This window comes from Schistocerca nitens, chromosome 1 (assembly GCF_023898315.1).
Source record: "Schistocerca nitens isolate TAMUIC-IGC-003100 chromosome 1, iqSchNite1.1, whole genome shotgun sequence".
NCBI lineage: Eukaryota > Metazoa > Arthropoda > Insecta > Orthoptera > Acrididae > Schistocerca > Schistocerca nitens.
In genome coordinates, this window is record NC_064614.1 from 950,699,620 (window position 1) to 950,719,083 (window position 19,464).

At 35.5% G+C, this 19,464-nt stretch overlaps 1 pseudogene; it reads right to left on the reverse strand.

The window, feature by feature from the left end:
• Window positions 1-1,100: 1,100 nt before the first annotated feature.
• Window positions 1,101-3,287, reverse strand: LOC126214105 (uncharacterized; annotated as a pseudogene).
• Window positions 3,288-19,464: the final 16,177 nt, after the last annotated feature.

Genomic DNA, 19,464 nt, shown 5'->3' on the forward strand with positions numbered 1-19,464 from the left:
GCTTTTACCAATTTCTCCATTCTTCTGTAAATAATTTGTTTTAGTATTTGGCATCTGTGACTTATTAAACTGTTAGTTCAGTGATATTCACATTTGTTAGCATCTGCTTTCCTTGGAATTGCAGTTATTACATTCTTCTTGAAGTATTAGGGCATTTCACATGTCTCATACATCTTGCACACCAGGTGGAACAGTTTTGTAATGGCTGCCTCTCCCAAGGATATCAGTAATTCTGACAGAATGGCATCTACTCTAAGGATGTTATTTCAACTCATTTCTTTCAGTGCTCTGTCAAATTGTTCTCTCCCCTTTCATCTACATCTGCATCCTCTTGCATCTCTATAATACTTCATCTCCCTAGTAAAGACCCTTGATATGCTCCTTTCACCTTCAGCTTTCCTTTCTTTGCTTAGTACTGGTTTTCCATCTGAGCTTTTGACGCTCATACAGTTCCTTCTCTTTTCTCTAAAAATCTCTTTACTTTTGCTCTAGGTGGTACCTATCTTTCCCTTAGTTATATATGCTTCTGTATCCTTACATTTGTCCTCTAACCGTCCCTGCTCAGCCATTTTTCACTCCCTGTCAGTCTCATTTTTTAGATGTTTGTAATCCCTTTTGCCTGTTTCATTTGCTGCATTTTTATATCCTCCTTTCATCAATTAAATTCAATATGGCCTTATCTTTTTAGCTATTTGATACTCTACTGGCTTCACAATTTCATCTCTGAAAGCTACTCAATCCCTTCTACTGTATTCCTTTCCCCTGTTTCAGTCAGTCTCAATAACCTCTGTTTCTTCCAACTTATTCAGGTTCCATCTCCATAATTTCCTACCTTTTTGCAATTTCTTCAGTTTTAATGTACAGTTCATATCCAATGAATTGTAGTCAGAGCCCAGATCTGCTCCTGGAAATGTCCTACAGTTTACAATCTGGTTCCAAAATCTTAGTCTTACCGTTACATAATCACTCTTAAACCTTCTGGTGTTTCCAGATATCTTCCATATACATAAACTTCTCCCACAATTCTTAAACCAAGAGTTAGCTTACAAAAGACCAAATATTTACTAGTTTAACCTAAATTGTTACAATTCATGGTTGATCTATTCATTTAAAAATGTTTCCATTCTTCTTGTTTTAGTTTGCACTGAAATATCAAAAACTTTCTTCTTCATCTCTGGTTGGCAAATGAGGGAATTTTTCTCCATGGAAAGCACTGCTAGTGCATTTAATGTTTCCAAATTCATAGTGCTTCTTAGAAAAGTTTTTATTGTTTTCAGTGTTGAAAAACAGTGTTCTGCCTCTGATATAGTCACTGGAACTATCAGGAGGATATTTTCAGTTTCATAACTTCACTAAGAACCTCATCCAGTTTATTTTCCAAGATAAATTTCACCCACTCATTTAATCTGCTAGATGCATGACTTTCATACTTACAATAGGATATTTTTACCTCAGATTTAAGTTTTTCTTTGTCAGTCATGGGATATCCTTTAGTGGTTCGTACTATCTCTTCTGTGGGATGTTTATTCTTAAAAACTAGTGAAGCATTTCTTGTTGAATAATTTAGCAGCTTCTGAGTGTTTAGTGGAAGGATATCTGTTGGTTATATGAACACACATGCAAACACTTTTGTAGCTTCTGCCATAAGTGTCTTTGAAGGATTTTCAAAGTGCTTTGAGTTGCTTAATTACAAAATAGTAGTTTTGAAGTTTGTTATATATTCATTAACCTTAAATCCACTAATTTCTCCTGACTGCATTTAGTTATAAATTATTTCAACATGAGACATAATCCGATGAAAAAGTTCTAAACAAAACTTGAGATTACTGTCATTCAGGTATTTTAGAATTCGTATTAAGTCTATAGTGATCTGTTCTGTATCTGATGTTGACTGAATTTCAGTAAGGTAGTTTTCTAAACTTTGAAGTTCCGTCTTCTAAACGTTGGATGTGGACTGCTGATGTCCATGTGCTTCTTGAGAAGGAATACACACTGCAGCAATTTTGAAAAGAATGTTGGTAAAGCTAAAATGATAGAGACAAAATTCTTGTTTGTTGTGTAATACTTGTGCATTACTATAACCTGTTTTTATTTTTGTTTGAAATCCTGCCTTTTCACCTTTCATGATACTTGCACCATCAAATGTCTGAGCTATCAGTTTTTGTCCATTTTCCTGAAGAGTTATGTCCAGCTGCTCTAAAATATGTTCTGAAAGGCCATCTGTAGTTTGATTTTATTGAAAAAATCCCCCAAAGTGCTAAAATACTTCCCCATACAATTAAAAATGTGTCATTTACAGGTGTTAGGAAAAATTTGTTGTGTCATCAGCTCTGATAGCTACAAAGGAAGCTTATCTAATTTCTGTCCTTACCTCCTCATGGTATATTTGTAACAGGCAGTCATGAATCGAATTCTGAATGGTCTTCAAAACGCTTTTGAAGTCTGCATTGGTTTCTAACGGTTCTTCAAATCTGAAACGAATTTAGGTGTGAAATGTACTAATGTTATAAATATTCCAGGATTTAATGAATCATCTTTTTCATTGTGTTCATGTAAGGAAGGTAAGGGAGTTTTGATGTGTGTGTTTTTGCCCATGTGCAAATTCACACAATAGCCTAACACCATGCTGCTGGAACAGTGAAGCTGACAGTTCCATATAAAGATTTTTTATCTTTTTCATAAATGAGTATGGATACTGACATTAAGCTTAAGGATCATATATTCTACAAATATAAATAAAGAATTAAAGAAAAAAGAACAAATTTTATTATACTGTGTCAGTAAGATCAACTGGAAATAGTGGGTGCCTATAAACAAGCCACCACTGAAAAGTGTTCATGCCACTATCATGAGTCCTGTAATAACAGGTTGTGGCTGTATTCACATTTAGTAGTTAAAGTCCTATTATTTCCAAGTCTCTTTCTCTGACAATATGTTATGGGTATTCAGTGGGCACAAATGTTATATCACTTTTAATGTAGGTACAGCTGCCATCATAACTTTGTGTTTTTCAGCAAAAGTGAGTGCCTAGTATGAAGTATGAAACTTGTACAATTTACAGTGTGTCTTCCTTCAGCCAGTGTTAGACACAAAGCTGATACATATGTCAGCTCATTTTCTAGAAGTTTTTGAAATTCATCAATTTTGTTTGTTAGTGACTGCATGTTTTGGTGAAATACTACAATGTTAGCACTAAATTCTGAAATTTGGGGCTTACTTACTTTTGCTGCCCCTTTCTGCTGAGACCTAGTTGGCTGTCCCCTTCTGGGATGCAGAAATTTCTTCATATAGACTGTCTTTCGTCTTCATTCAGTTGCCAAGCAGCAAGAGATTCTTCTATACAGATCATGGTCTTACTTTTTTTCTGAGAGTCAATGGCTATGGGATCGTGTTCTTTTCTTCCTTTTGTTTGAAGTTTGTAACTGAGCTCACACGTTTTGTTTCTCCAGTAGTTGATGCTGATGTTGGGGCTACTTTCATCTCTCCTAGATGTTAATTTTTATGTTAATGGTTCTTTGATATCTTATTTGGGTTTTGAAAATACAGATTTCATTTCATTTACATCACATGGCAGCTAAATGTTATGTTCTTTTGAGACTGTTTTTATCTGAGGTGACTGACTGTAGTTTACTTGCTGTGTACTGTGAATGTCTGCACAGCTTTTCTTTAACTTCATCTTGTGGGCCTTTTCTACTCTCTCACATCGCATATTCCTTTCAAGATAAATCATCATGATTCTGTAGAATGTGCCAACAAACTGCAGACAATGTACAGTCTATAACTTTTAGTGTGGCTTGCTATCATCAATTGGGGGCAAAGGGGGGGGGATATTAAGTTGCCCAAATATTTAGCACAATAATGTTCATACAAAACCTTACACATAATAGTAATGAGACAATTTAGTGAAATAAATATTAATAAGCAGTTGTATAAGATATTGCCTAAATAGTTTAATTAGGAAATAATCTGTTCATATGATTGCTGGCATTATTCACTTTCATTAGATGTATCGCAAGTGTAATTACATAATGGGCTTATGTGTTACAATTCTATAAATAATAATAGTACTAAATGTTAACAACTTTTTAACCAGTAATGTCATAAACATGATTTAATTTTAATGAGCTCGTCCCATTGCCATGGTTACAAGGTTGTCATTAGTTCTTTCCTAGAATCCCAGTAGGGCCTTCTGCATATTTTCAGTAATGTTACATTTAGTGTCATTACGGTCACAGAGCTCCTCCTAAAATGGATCCTGTGACCATGCCACCAGAATTCATATACACCTCTTTCCAGCTGGGGAAACCCCAGTGACTGCTATGTTAGTGCGTAACCATTAATGTCCACTTCTGGCACTAACTGATCATCTCTGCTCATCTGAAATAATGAAATATGAGACTTTATAAGATTAAAATATAACCTGTTAGCTGTGAATCAGTTGCAGGCTAGTCCAGCTATCATCCAAGCTGTGTATGGTAAGGTTAAGTTTGAACCCTTCATTAGTATGCTTCTGTTATGAACAAACATTGCAATTTTTGAACTATGGTGTAAACTCATTGTAAAATCACTTTCATAGTTTAAGAACAAAAAATGATGCAATACTGATAATTGTGGGGCCCCACATGTTATGCTCCCTCCATTCTAAGATTAGCTTCTCATCAGTGACACAGCCTGCCAACAAGACCCTTAACATTCTTTTATGCAGATAGGACTTTGTCAATTCAAGATGGTTGCTCTTAATACCGTAACAATTTAGTTTGTGATGTATTATTTTGTGATTCACACAATCAAAAGCTTTGGCAAGATCACAAAATACAGCTACAGGATAATTTTTATTGTTTAGTTCTGCCAGAAATTTATTTGTGAGCTGTTGTAGTGCTTCCTTCATGTAGAATCCTCTACAAATAAAATGAACAAAATGTCTTCAGGTAATATACATGATGAAGAAGTAAGATTTCAGGTTGTCAGGGGTGATCCTGTAAATATCTTGATTTGTATCAGGTGTATTTCAGCACATTGTTAAGCCTTGGCAAAGAGAATTGATCCTGTGCTAGTGACTGCAGCTTGATTGTATTTTTTCTGACATCATAATTATTCAGCAGAACTAGATCTGAAACTCTCAAAGTTCTTCCAACATTGAAATCCGTTTACATTCTATGGCTGAAAATGTGTCATTGAGCCCTTTGGAATCATCAGATGTTTCTTATCCTGGAGGTACGACACTCAAAATGGATTTTTTCAGTCTGACCATCCACCTTTTCATATTCTTAGAAGAAACTGATGGTGAGTTTGGACTGAGGATTCAAAAATCTCTTTTTAAAGCCCCAAGTGTCCCATCTTGTAATGTAAGTTTTCATTTTTCAAAGTTAATTAATGGTGGTGGGATATTTTGCAAACTTTCAAATTATTACACGGGTTGATTATATAGTTTTCAAAAAACATTAATTACACATCAAAATACGAAAACAATTTTTGTATATCATTTTACTGAAGATATTCCCTCTAAACCTAAATGCCACAGTACCTTTCGGTGTGTGTTTTACCCCTAAAAATATCGCACTATTCTGCTCACGCTGCAATGCACACCCATCAAGTTTCATCATGATCATATATTGATACTGGGCAATGTTCTCTTGACAGTATTTTATCATAGACTACTTTGCAAGATACTCTTGAAAAGTCTGCAAGGGGTGGAATAGGAACGTAATTAAAGACAGTTTGCTACTTATCTCCAGTTTTGTAGCTTGGTATAACTGAAGGTCAAAAAATAAAAAAAATATGATCTGAGTCATTAAATTGATTACAAAGATACCTTAATGATAATCCTATTAAGTTAGAACAATATTGTAATATACTGGTAGTAACACCATACCAGTATAACAAACTAAGCTTTGTGGTAACTTCTGGAGATAACTGAATGTTGTGACACCACCTCCTTTTTCAATAATGTTTTAACTAAATTTTGGCTATAAATTATGTGATTTGCACCTTCCAAATCTTTATGATGTATACTGATGCATTTGCTAAAAATTTCTATCTTTCCAAAGTAGTACACAGCATAATGATAATAATTTTATATATTTCTGTGAATTAATGTTGTGCCAAGAAAATTAGTTATCATATAGATTCCATTTTACATGAGTTACCAAAAAGGTCACAGATTGCTGATAATTGTTGACAGATCAATTACATAACTGTTCACAAAACGTATTTAGTCAATAAATGAAAAAAATGTTTCTGTATGCCAAAAACTACAGAGATGCAAGTAGGACTCATACACTGAGTGTTGCATACAAGCTTACTGATGTATACAGGATCTGTCCCAAAAGTTCTGGAGTGATTTTTGATAGTTGTCAATGCTGGCTGGCATGGTGGACCTTAAGACAGAGAAGTTGGTGGGGGACCTAAGCTTCACTTGTGGCCAGTTATTAAGGCAGGGTCATGCTCTGTGCAAAGGTGTCTACTGTACCTTTGTTGAGCAAAAAAGGGACCAGTTTTTGGAGCAGCAATATGATATCAAGTTCTGTTTGAAACTGGGGAAAAATGGGGCAGAGATGCTTGAAATGCTATGGAAAGCCTAGGATGATGGAGTGATTTGAAACAAAGCACAAAGCCCAAAAGATTTCAGCACGATTGGGAGTCTGTCAGTGATGACAACCACGCAGGACACCACATCACAAGCAAATTACTCAGTGCAAAAAGTGCATCGAGTTGTGGACAAGGACTGATGATTAAGTGTTCTGATGATTGCAGAGGAATATATACTACCCAAAACAATCATTCACCACATTTTAACTGAGGATCTTCAAATGAGGAAAGTCTATGTGAAAATGGTGCCAAATGTATAGACAAGTGAGATGAAGGAGAAGCGTTTATTGAAATCCCAGGAATTGCATGAGTGCTATGAAGTGGAACCAGAATTTCTGGACAGAGTGATCACAGGCAACACGATGTGGATTTTGGAGTGCCATCCAAAAACAAAGTGTCAGAGCAGCGAATGGTGCACAGAGGAGTCTTCTTGTCCAAATAAACAAGGATGAGCAAATTTTCGAAACAAGGCAGTGCTCACTGTGTTTTTGGACAAAAGAAATGTGTTTCAGAGTGAATTCATGCCAGAAGAACAAACAGTCTACAAGGAGTGCTCAGATGGTTGTGCAACAGTGTTCAAAGTGTCCGAAAAGAAATTCACGAGAATTGGATTGTGCACCATGACAATACGTCAAGCCACACTGAGTTCATTGTCTCTGAGTTGCTGGCCAAAATGTGTGTGGCAGTGCTGCCCCACCTTCTGAACAGCCCTGATCTGCCACCAGAGGACTTATTTTCGTTTCCAAGGATCAAAAGAACCCTGAAAGGAACTTGGCATGGGATTCTGGAGGCGATAAAAGCAGTTTCCATGACCGCTCTGAACAAGATTCCCATTGATGACTTCCAAGGTGCCTTCAGATACTGGGTGAAGCACTGGCAATGTTGCATTCAAGCAGGGGGAGAACACTTTGAAAAATTCTGAAAAGACTGCAAACTGATATTGCATAGATTTAAAAAAAATCATTGCGGACATTGGAACACACCCTGTGTAAGCAGTTCATCCATTCCAGAAACCAAGAATCTCTACAGTTTTAGCCCATTATTAACATTGATGCTTGTAAGATATCGGTCCCAGGGAGCCCAAGAGTTTCGAGAATGTTTTAGTTTCAAGTTTGAAGTTGAATAACAAATGAATAAACAAATATTTTTTCGTGTGATATAACTAAAATTAACAATTTTCTGATTTTTTCCTTTACTTGTACTGTGAAACCTTGCTTCTTGCCAAATTTCATGATTCTCCATCAATGAGAATGGGAAGTGTCCTATAGGATTTAATAAGTGAGTTTGCAAGTATCAAAACATGTAACATAAATGGCTTTATCTTTTGGTTGCATTGACTTTGAGGCTTATATTTATTTCACTGCCAAGGGAATATAGGCATTAGTATTTGAGATAAATTTCACCTTGATATGTCTACCCGTTCCTGAGAAAAAAGGGTCTCAACAGATAAGTGGACAGACAGTCAGATAACAAATGACCATTTTTTGTGTGAAATGCTGACAGATTAACAATTTGCAGATTTTTTTCTTTGGTTGTAATGTGAAATCTTACCTCTTGCCAAGTTTTGTGATTCTAAGTCAACAGGAAGTACACTATAGGTTTTGATAAGTGAATTCATAAGTATTAAAATATGTGGCATATATGGCAGTACCTTTTGACTGTGTTGACTTAGAAACTTCAACTTTTTACACTGTCAAGGGATTGTAGATCTTCATATGTGACATAAATTTCAAATTTGTATTGTATTGTATTGTATTTTTATTGATCCAGGCAATCATAGTATTGTACAGCTGTACATATGATATTGGACAGGTCAAGAGAGCTATTTACAAGTAATTTTTACAATTTGATTTTAACATTATTTTGTAGGAAGAAAATTATCTATCTTAAACATAACAGTTAATACAAATCATAGAATTGTAAGGTTGTACATACGATATTGGACAGGTCAAGAGAACTCATTTGCAAGTAATTTTTAATAAATTGATTTTACATTATTTTGTAATGAGGAAGTTAGCTATCTTTAACAAAACAGTAAATTCAAATGTTGTATGGTAAAATACAAACAGCCAATACAAATATGATAGTAAAGTAGTCCAGTGTATTTCATAGACATGCACAGTTTATAATAATCCAGTATATTTCATAGACGTGCACAGTATATAATTTTCAGACCTAATTGAACATTTATCATAAAATTGTTTACAATTTTAACCCCTTCCAAAAAAATGATCAACTGCATAAAAGCAATGGTCCAAGAGATATTTTTTTAACTTATGTGTGAAGGCTCTTTGGTTCTTTGTTGCTTTGATTTCATTTGGTAAATTATTATACATTTGTATCCCAACATTTAAAACACTTTTTTGGTAGCAGGTAGTTCTGGACTGAATCATATGTAGGTCAGATTGCTGCCTTGTTGCATAGTTATGAATATCTCCATTGAATTTTAGTGTGCAGTCATTGTTTAACAGGTATGACTTGACAAATGAGACAATATTATAAATGTAAGCAGAGGGCAGTGTCATAATGCCATTTGTTTTGAAATGTTGTCTGCATGATTCGTTATATCTTAGGTTACATATTATGCGTATTGCCTTTTTTTGCATTTTGAAAATATATCTACCTTGAGGTGAGTTCCCCCAAAATATGATTCCATACTGTAATGTAGAATGGAAGTAAGCATAATATATATGTATGAGAACAGATTTTGTGACTGTTTTTTTGAGTATCCTTAAAATGTAACACACAGTTGATAGCTTTTTTGAGATATAATTTGTGTGAGTCTCCCACTTAAGATTTTCTTCAAGCCATATGCCAAGAAACTTGACAGAGTCCACACACATAAGCTCTTGGTTATTTAGAATCACATCAGGCATTTTTTGTTTTTTGGGAGGAGAGTCTGAAGTTGATGTATGTTGTTTTCTGTATATTTATAATCAGTTTGTTCTCCTTGAACCATTTGCTGAGTGACAACATAAGCAGTTTAATTTTTTGGTTGTGGTCCTCTGTATCAGTACCTGTTATTACTATACTCGTGTCATCGGCAAATAGTGTGGTATGTCCTGTAGCAAGCTTCGTGCTTATATCATCAATGTATAGCAGAAACAGTATGGGTCCCAGGATTGAGCCTTGTGGCACACCATATCTAATAGGCATTGTGTCAGAGGAGTGGACAGTAGATTGATAGGTGGTTGTATTCTTTTTTTCAAAATTAATTTCAACTTTTTGAAATCTGTTTGACAGGTAAGATTCTAACCATTTGTTTGCAATTCCTCTTAGACCTCTATTTGCTAACTTCTTAAGGAGTATGGTATGGTCAATTACATCAAAGAGTTTGGATAAATCTAAAAAGATACCAGTAGTGATTTCCTTATTATCCGGTGCTTTTAAGGTTTTGTTGAGATACTCATAAATAGCTGTGGTAGTTGTCTTTTGCTTTCTAAAACCATGCTGGTGTTTTGTTAATAAGGATAGTTTATTAGTAAAGTCTTCCAATCTGGTGTAAAATAATTTTTCAAATATTTTTGAGAATGAGCTGAGTTGTGCTATGGGTCTGTAATTGGCTACATAATTTTTAGGGCCATTTTTGTGAAGTGGGGTAATTTTAGAAGTCTTTAGTAGGTCAGGGAAAACTCCATTTGTAAAGGATGCATTTATTATGTGGGTTAGGGGTTCTGCAATGGATTCTCCACATTTCTTTACAATTAAATCAGGAATGTTGTCAGTACCACTGGAGTACTTATTCTTTAGTCCTTTTATAGCTGTAAGTACTTCAGTGTTGGAGACTTTGTGAAGAAACATTGATGCCTGTACTGGTATGGTTTCTATTAGTGTTTGGTGTTGAGTATTTGGTCTGTGGCAGTTGTTCTTTATCAGGTTTTCTGCTATTTTGCTAAAATAGTCATTAAAACCATTTACTATTTTTTGGGGATCTGACGTGACTTCATCATTTAGGTTTAGTTTTAATGTCTTGTTTATAACATGCTGCTTACTGTTTGTTTCATTTTTTACAACTGTCCACAAGCCTTTCATTTTATTGTTGGATTCCTTTATAAATTTATCATTGTATAATTTTTTTGCTTGTTGGATTACTTTTCTGTAGATTGCAAAATAGGTCTTACAATATGACCTAAACTGATTATTGACTTCATGGTGTTTCATGTGATTTTTTAAGTCACGCTTTTTTTGGCTGAAAATCTTTACCCCTTTCATTACCGATGAGTTTGTGTGTTTGTTTCTGATTTTCCTGGATTTCAGTGGAAATGCAGTATTGAAGTGGTGGAAAAATGTTTCATGGAAGGAAATTAAATGTGTAGTTTACATCATTTTCTTTATAGACCTCTGCCCAGTTTTCAGCCCTTATTAGATAGTTAAAAAGCCTTATATTAACATCATTAAATTGCCTTTGCATTTTAGTTATTGTGGGATATTGTCCTATGTAATTTAAATTCGCTGTTAGTATTTGGGCTTCATGGTCACTGTAACCTGTGCTGATGACTTCGATTGAGTGGTGTAGTTTGTCTGCGTTTATGAAAATCTGATCTAGAGCTGTTTTTGAATTTTTTGTGATCCTGGTTGGTGTGTTTACAGTTGGGGATAGGTTGAATGAATTTGTAATATTCAGCAATTCATCTTTGTTTTTTCCAGGTTTGAGGAAGTCAATATTAAAATCTCCACTTATTAATAGATTTTTGTTTAGTGAATGAATTTTTGTGAGTAGTGCTTTGAGGGAATGTTTGAAGTTTTGGATGTTCCCATCAGGGGCTCTATATACATTCAGTATCAATAGGTTATGCTTACCCATTCCTGAGGAAACGTATTTTTAACAGCTGGATGTACAGACAGACAGACAGACAGGCAACAAAGTGATTCTATAAAAGTTCCAATTTTACTGACTAAACAGGCATGATTTTTCATAAATACAGTCACACAGTAGAAAAAGCCAAATATTCATTGGCTTAAGCACATGACATATTTAAAAACCTTACAAATTATATTTTCCAGTCATTTAAGGCAAACTATGTCACAATATATCTAAAAACAAAGAGATGTGACGAAAGCGCTGGCACGTCGATAGACACACAAACAAACACAAACATACACACAAAATTCTAGCTTGTGTCTGTATATGTGTGGATGGATATGTGTGTGTGTGTGCGAGTGCATACCCGTCCTTTTTTCCCCCTAAGGTAAGTCTTTCCGCTCCCGGGATTGGAATGACTCCTTACCCTCTCCCTTAAAACCAAAATCCTTTCGTCTTTCCCTCTCCTTCACTCTTTCCTGACGAGGCAACCGTTGGTTGTGAAAGCTAGAATTTTGTGTGTATGTTTGTGTTTGTTTGTGTGTCTATCGACGTGCCAGCGCTTTCGTTTGGTAAGTCACATCATCTTTGTTTTTAGATATATTTTTTCCCACGTGGAATGTTTCCTTCTATTATATTCAAACTATGTTACAAGTTTTTCTTATGTGTTTCGAAACTTCAGAAATGTTGCTCTATTTAAAATTGTTCCCTACTGTGAAGCAGAAATGAATACAGATTTTACTTTGAACCATTATTCTTTCTGGAACAACTGAGAAAGGTATGTTCTATCATATAAAAGAAATTACGCACCACAGTAGTCACGTAAAAGCATTGTTGAGGAAACATCTACTATGTTACTTGAGCATTAAACACTTACTTATTCTTTGTCTCAAATGGTAAGTGGCAACATGTGTGTGAAAATTTTGCATTTTGTGTTTACGTATGTGCTCTTTGAATAGTGGTTAACATGAAAAAGCAGAGTTTTAAAGAAGATCTCTTTAGTAAGAAAAGAATTTTTTTGTGAAGTGCTGGTGTGCTAACAAGAATCAGAAATGTGAATTAAAATAATATATATTGTGATTGAAGAAAAGTTTTTTTTACAGTGAATTAGAAAAACCTGTACCTCTTTTGTATCACTAGACAGCAAAGAAAAGAGCCTCAAATCTGAAGCTATTATACAGATTCAAGTACAAAATCATATTCAAATACTGCTTTATTACAAACTTTATGTAATGTTGACCTCACCAATAACATCAGAAAAGTATTGTAATAGCAGTCTTCATTGCTAAAAGAGTACGTATCTTAAACTCAAATCTGCAAAAGTGTTCATCTCATAAAAGATGTAGGAAAAGGAGACATTATACCACCTAGCAAAATTTCTGTTTTTGGGTGACATGATGAATTTTTTAACCTCCTTGGAGGTTATATTTTTGAAACTAATGTCTATTCAAGCTTCGTGCAGTGCCTGCAGAAGTAAATGTATTGTATCTGTATTTGGCTGTTTATTAATGGATGCAGTTTTGCTGCTGGTGTGAGGAATGCCCAGAAATATCCATAACCAAGCTCGTCCATAACAAAGGTAACAAAAATCATCTGAAAATTACTGACCCATTTCACTAGTCCAAATTACTTCTAAAAGAACAGAGTGCTGTATGCACCAGCAGATGAACCAATATTTTGAATATAATAACCTAATATGTCCTGCACTGCATGGCTTTAGGTCTACTTTCTCTACTGTGAAAGCATCTGTCAGGATAATAATAAAAGTATAAGAGTGCTTTGAGAATAAGTTAGCAAGTTGTGTGTAAGAAAGCTATGATACTATGGAATAGGGGGGAAGCCCTCCTCTGATTGCAGTTATACTCAAACAATGGAAAATAATAATTAGTGTGTATGAATAACCAAGTATAAAAAACCACAGGGCTTCATTCTTGGGACCTTTCTGTTCATTATATAGAGGGTGATTCAAAAAAATGTTTACAAACTGACATGGTACATAGGGCATACAACAAGAATCAGTAATCACATAGGAACCAGGGATCACAAAGACCATCCAGGACTACTAAGGGCATTGCAGTTATTTGGTCACATACTAAAAATGGATGCCCAACACAAGAGATGCTCAAAGTTTTGTCCAGATGCATCAAGCCCTGCTTGACACTGATGCTGCATTGAATGGCGCATCCTCTCAAAGATAGCTTGTGTACCTGAGACATCCTGCTGCTGTAATAATCCTGCCCACTAGGTCCTCTAGCAACATAACAGATATTTCATACACAGCACTCTTCAGATACTTCCACAGGCAAAAATTGATTGGGGACAGATTGGGTAACTGTGGTGGCCAGGCAAATGCCCAAATGTGGGCTCAGTTGTGCTGAAATTAAATGCAATGAACAATAGGCATGGGAACATTATTAAGATTGTCTGGCTGAACCTCTTCCAGCAATATGAGGTACAATGTATGGCACAATTAAACAGCCATTGGTGATGCCAGTCCACATTTTTAGCATAAATTTGCATTGTGAGGCATGCGTACTTATAACATATGGGATCACATCCACCCATGTGTGCAGATTGTGAATGTTCATCAGGCATGAACGCAGCCTCATTGGTGAAGAGAACACTTGCTGTGAAGCTTTGGCCTGCAGAAACCACCACACAAATCTTATGCAATTTTTATAGTCTTCCAGTTACAGTATTGGATATTATGGAAATGTAATGGATGCAGTCCTTCATTAAGTACAATGCACTGGACAGATGGTTGGTGGATATCAGGGGTGCAGGATACATAACATGTACTTGTTAATGGTGTATGCTGCATCCTTTCAAGAATGGTTTCTTTAGCAACTGTCTGTGTTGTTTGTTGGTGAAGAAAATCTGGCTTGTGCTCATGGAATGAGCCTATTTCACACAATCAGCGATGCAAGGTGGTGAATAATGTGTGGCATTTCACCTCTCTATTGGGATATTTTGCATGATACAGTCCCACAGCTTCTTGTCCATTGCAGTTGGCCACACCATGAATCCAATGTAACTCAGCCATTTTGTGGTTTGTGTTACTCCCAATGTTTCGACAGTGTGAATGGCGATGGTCTCCATGCACTCCACCAGTGTTTGTATAGCAACACCCTCTTGTGACCGTAGTGCCCTTTTGTGGCATTTGCAAGCCCCTGTTCCTATGTGATTACTGATCCTTACTGTATGCCCAATATGCCATGCCAGTTTGTAAACTTGTTTTGAATCTGTGAGACCTGAGTTTCTCCTGGCGTATACAACTTTCAAATAACTTCTGGGAATTCAGCCAGGTAACACTTCCAGCGACCGCCGATATTTCGGCGGGAGAACACCCCGCCATTTTCAAGGCAAACTGCAACGGACAGGCGGCGAAATATCGGCAGTCGCTGAAAGTGTTACCTGGCTGAATTCCCAGAAGTTATTTGAAAATTGTTTTGAATCAGCCTGTATATATTAATGATCTACCTTCCTTATTGCCCTGTGGCACTGTACTGTATGCAGATGACACCACATTAACTGCTCAGAATATGAATGTCTGCACCAATAGCAATGGAGAGATGTACCTCCTGGATTCAGGCTAATGCATGACACATAGATAGCAGCAAAACAGACTTGCATGTATGATTTATCTGCTGTATAAGCTGAGTGGTCGTGTAAGTGAAACTCGGCTGCTGCGTGCATACTTTGCTTTTTTCTATTCCCATTTGGCAAAAGGAAATTTTGCCGTGGGGAACCTCACCTTGATCTAAGACTGTATTTAAATGGAAAAAAAGAAAAATACCCAGTCTATATATTTATAATTGCCTAATATATACCAAAGGAATCATGAATAATTTTGACCTTAGGCATACAATACATCATCATAACACTTGACATGGACATGAAATTGACAAGCCACATGTGAGACTAGCAAAGGTCCACAACAGCTATAAACATCTGGGTCTCACATATTTTGACAGACTATCTAAACACACCCCTTCAGTGCCCCTGAATAAATTTAGAAGCATAATAAGAAAGTGGGTAAAAAATAAAGACTTCTGTACCATGCTAAGTTGGGGAGAATGTGCAACAGACACCTTGGAGTTTTTAGATGGGAATAAACAAAATTATAAATTGTAGTACTTTATGAAGCTATCAGTGTGGTATGTTGATTCACTATGCCACACCGTATAAGGCAATACAGAGATAAAGTTTATGATTATAATTATTTACAGGTAATATAGATACAAAGATATTAACATAATGTACTGGTTCATTGTGGCTTACTTTATTAAGTTTGCAAAAAGTGATCAGTTTGTATAACAATATGCTTTCCTAAAGTAGTTATTCAAATAAAAACCTCAAAATCTCCTTGTAAGGTTCCATGCAAAATCACTGTAATGTTGTCTTTTAAGTGTACATAATTTTATATGATGACACTAATTGCATGAAAATATGTCAAATGGTGAATAAATATTCTATTCTATTCTATTGAATTTGGTGGCCAGTGTGATGGGTAGTGTTGGGAATTGAACTAAATGAGGCTTTTCAGTGATTTTATGGGACATGTATTAGAGATAGGAAGCTAGAGGAACAGGAGGGGAAAATTGCTGCCCTTCACACTGAGTTAGACAAGGCTAGGAAAGATCTGCATAGGTTAAGGAGGGAGAAGGGTAAAGGACACATGAGAAGTGGTAACAGGCAACAGAAGGAATAGGCTTAGAACTTCATATTGCAGCTTAGTTATGAATGTGAAAAATAAATTTGGCCTGTCCCTTCAGCTAGAAACTTATCAGCCTCAAGCACATACATGTGTACATAGGTCACAACAAATTTTCAGCAGTTAACTGAAAGCTAAGAATGAAGGGAAGCTAGTAAAGAGAAAGAAAGATTTGTTGTTAGACAGTTCTCATGCTAGAGGTGTTGGCCAACTTTTTGCAGCAAGAACTAGGACCGGAATACCGCACTAAAATTTTTTTAAACTTAGTGCTAGTCTGGGGCAGGTGACAGAGGATTTAAGATCACTTTGCAAAGACTTCACCAAGGAAGACACCATGTTTATAGTGAGTGGGCCAGATTGCAGTACTGACAGAGATCCTGAATGCTGTGTAGAGTCTGACCTGGCAAAGATTGCATCAGCACTGAGGTAAACCAATTTTAAGTTTGTATCTGCTCTCAGATGCCATGGCTGACCTCATATGAGCTCAGCCATTAGGTGGGTTAATTTTGAATTGGAACGGTTGCTTATGTCAGGAGCAGGGTTGCATACTAACATGGTTCATTTTGATTCTCGCAGTAAATGACACTATACTAGGCAAGGCCTGCTCCTCCACAGAAAAGGGAAGGGAAAACTGGCAGGGCTAATATCATAAAATTTAAGGGCAGAAGGTACTTTCATGAGCGAAAAAGTACCAGTGGTTACAGAGTTCAGAACAGTGCCTTTTGTAGGACAGAGAGAACAAAAGGAAACTGTATTTTAGGAGAGGATGGAATTGAAACAAACCTTCAGTTTGAGAAAGAAACCAGACAACCTAATTCTGGCTACTGCATCAGCAGAAACAGCTGTTGGTTAAAAATTTTCATCAATCATCAGAAATTTTATTTCTACCCAATTTTAACCCAGTCAAGGTGAAATGACAGCTATCTTTATTACATCAAATTATTTGAGGATCAAAAAGCAAAATTAATGAACCACTTATCTGCATTGATGAACTAAGTTCAGTTAAGTGTTGCAGGATTTAGGTTAGCATCACACTTTTGTAGGGCAGAAATGGAGCAAGGAGGGTTTGCTACATTTGGCAGGAATTGTCATAAATTTAAGAACAGTCATTCATAAACTTTGCCTAGAGCAGCATATGGAAGCAAGTGTGACAGAAGAAGACATACAAAATCCATAAAAATAGTAACTGTATACCAAGCAATTGCCTGTAACTTTAATCTATTTGTAAAACCTTGAAGCTGTATTGATCTAATTAACAACAAAAAACAAAGAAATATTAGTTGATGGTGACTTTAAGACAATTCTTTTAAAAACTCCCCCAGTAATTTATTAGAGTGAATAACACCACATTAAACTTAATTCTTGCCATAAACTTTCCAAGTATGGTAGCTAATTGCTCACAAACAGCCATTAATAATATCCTTAAGGTCTAGTGGACAAAAGTATTTCACAAAACCAATAGTCAGTAGTCTTTCAGACCATGACATGCAGTTCCTTTTGTTAAATATCAATACTGAACAGGACATAAAATCTATTAACTCTAAGTTCAAGAGGGTAATCAGTAAGCCAAAAATTGATAATTTTAGAACACTCCTCAAAGGCATGAACTAGAGTGATGCATACAGCATTCATGGCACGGATGAAAAACGTAACACTTTTATTAATAAGCATTTTTGTTATTCAAATACTGTTTTCCCCCACCAACTAACCCAGACGAGACCAAAATCTACAAAGAAGCCATAGGTTACTCAAGAAATAAAGGTATCTTCTAAAACAAAAAGGTAACTCTGTCTGTCAGTCAGAAATAGCTATGATGTTGATGCTATAGCACTTTACAACACATATGCAAAATAATAAAGATAGTAATACAGATGTTAAAGCAAATACATGACAAGAAAGAGAGAGTTACATCAGATAACAAAACAAGGACAATATGGAATATAGTGAAGGAGGAGACTGGTAAAACCGGGCATGAAGAGGGGAAGATAGCATTAAGAGTAAATGACACATTGGCAACAGATGTACAGTATTGCAAAACTTTTTAACAGGCATTTCATAACTATTACTTTAAAGATGGTGTTGTCTGGTACAGTAGATGCTGCCATGGAGTACCCCAGACCAGAGACCAGAGACACATAACTTCACTAATATGTGTATGAGCCTCACTACCCCAGTAGAAGTAATCTCCACCATAAAACTTGTAAAATTAAAAAAAAAAAGTAGTGGTTGTGATAAAATATCAACAGAGTTAATTAAAGAGTGTGATATTAAGATATATGTGTAACCAGTCATTTAACAGTGGAACATTTCCTGAGTCATTGAAATATGCTGAAGTTAAGCCTTTGTTTAAGAAGGAGAAAATGAAATACCACCAAATTTCATTCTAATTTAATATGTGCCAGCATTCTCAAAAATTTTGGAAAAAGTAACATACAATGGACTTCTTAACATCTGACAGCACGTGATATAAAAATAATAAAACTGGCACAATATGCTTACTATCACTCTATAATGTCATAAAGGATTATTTTTTAGGGTAACTCATCAAGTCAAACACAAGTTTTCCATGTCCAAAAGCATGTAACAAGAATTATTTGTGATATGGACTCAAGAACATTCTCCAGAGGCCCGTTTAGGGAAATTGGGACATTAACTACTCCTTTCCAACATATTTATTCCTTAAACACATGTCATTAAAAATATATATATCTTTTCAAACCAACAGATCAGTTCATGGAATCAATACTAGAAACAAGAATAATTTTCACAAACATTTACCTTCACTTACTTTGGCCGAGAAAGGTGTCAGTTATCCAGGAACAAACATTTTCAATTGCTTTACAGCAGCAATAAAAAATGTAACTACTAATAAAGTTCAGTTTAAGAGGGCCTAAACAATTTACTGATGAATTCCCTAATAGAAATAATATCAAGTAATGCAAGTATTAGTGGAATCTGACTTCTGTACAAATTCAGTGAAGTAACATGATCATTGTATGTAAGAGTTGTAGAATGATTTTTCTATTTCATTATGCATGGCTACAATAGCCTAAGAATTTTCATATGCACATGAGTGTGTTAAAAATTTACGTGTTTTGTGTCAAGTTATTTATTACCTTGTAAAAGAAGATATATTTAAGATTTCTCTTTACTTATTCTGCATCCATGATGACCATTTCACTTGTGATCTGTGGAAGGTATATTAGCACATTTGTTTTCCTCTGTAAATATTTATGGTATTGTGTATTCTTGTTTTCCTGATACATTCTAATCCTGGAGGATATTCTCACTATGAATCTGTTGGAACAAAAAGTACATCTAATATAATTTCAAATCTGGACTGAAGCGGGTAGTATTTAGC